Genomic DNA, 1,089 nt, shown 5'->3' on the forward strand with positions numbered 1-1,089 from the left:
AGAGGAGGGAGAGAAAACCAAGGGTGGCCAGGAACAAGAGCAGCTGAAGTCTGGCCTCCAAGTCGCCCAGCTTTTCTGTGAGGAGGGGGCAGTGTGGACTCTAGAAAAAGCAGGTGGGAAGGGGATCTAGGAAAGAGATTCTGGGGAGAGTGGTCGCATTCCTCGGATAAAAGGGCTAGAGCAGTGGTTCTCAACCTTCCTAATGCCGCCACCCTTTAATACAGTTCCTCATGTTGTGGTGACCCCCAACCATAAAATTATTTTCGTTGCTACTTCATAACTGTAATTTTGCTACTGTGATGAATCGTAATGTAAATATCTGATATGCAGGATGTATTTTCATTGTTACAAATTGAACATAATTAAAGCATAGTGATTAATCACAAAACAATATGTAATTATATATGTGTTTTCCGATGGTCTTAGGCGACCCCTGTGAAAGGGTCGTTCGACCCCCAGGTTGGCGACCCACAGGTTGAGAACCGCTGGGCTAGAGGATGCTGAGGGGAGAACGCGTGGAAAAAGGGAGAGAGAAGAGGAGAGTAAAACGCTGAGTGGAGAGAAGGGGCTTTCCAAATTATTTATATGAAGAAACTGAGGCGGCAGGGGGCGCAGGGGGGTGAGAAATAGAAAGGAAGCAGAGGCCCATGTGCTCACAGGTCCTTTATAGAGGAAAAACGAGTCGCACAGAGGTTCAGGCATGGAGCTGGCAGGTGCTGGAGCGCAGGCGGCCCCCGGGTCTGCCAGTGCCGGGGTGAGGGTTCCACCCCATCCGGCCACGCTGCCAGGCGAGTCTTCGCTGGGTAAGCTCCAGGGAGGGGCCTCCCGCACCAGAAGCCAGTTAAGAGAGAGAAGAGGCCGAAGGAGGGGACGGGGCGAAGAAGAGAGGGCGAGCAGAAAGTAGGCAATTCGAAGAGACGGGGTAGCTGATGGACGCGGACTCAGCCGCCCAGCATTGGAAAGGGCAGCAGGTGAAAGGCGCGGAGAGGGAACGCGTGCGGGGCGTGCTGCTCACCTATGGTGGATACCACGGTGCCCACGAAGTAGAAAGCGCCGGGGAAGTCCCAGCGCGGGCGCAGCGCGTCGGCT

The 1,089-nt window shown here is 54.2% G+C and overlaps 1 protein-coding gene across 1 annotated transcript in view; it reads right to left on the reverse strand.

Annotated features, from left to right (window-relative positions):
* Window positions 1–1,083, reverse strand: part of KCNK12 (potassium channel, two pore domain subfamily K, member 12) — a 35,462-nt gene extending 34,379 nt beyond the window's left edge. The window contains exon 1 of the mRNA XM_014538499.1: window positions 1,016–1,083. The gene's annotated coding sequence lies outside the window, so the exon portion shown is untranslated. The remainder of the gene's footprint in view (window positions 1–1,015) is intronic.
* Between the last annotated feature and the right edge of the window lie 6 nt (window positions 1,084–1,089).

Source organism: Myotis brandtii, unplaced genomic scaffold, assembly GCF_000412655.1.
Source record: "Myotis brandtii unplaced genomic scaffold, ASM41265v1 scaffold191, whole genome shotgun sequence".
NCBI classification, from domain to species: domain Eukaryota; kingdom Metazoa; phylum Chordata; class Mammalia; order Chiroptera; family Vespertilionidae; genus Myotis; species Myotis brandtii.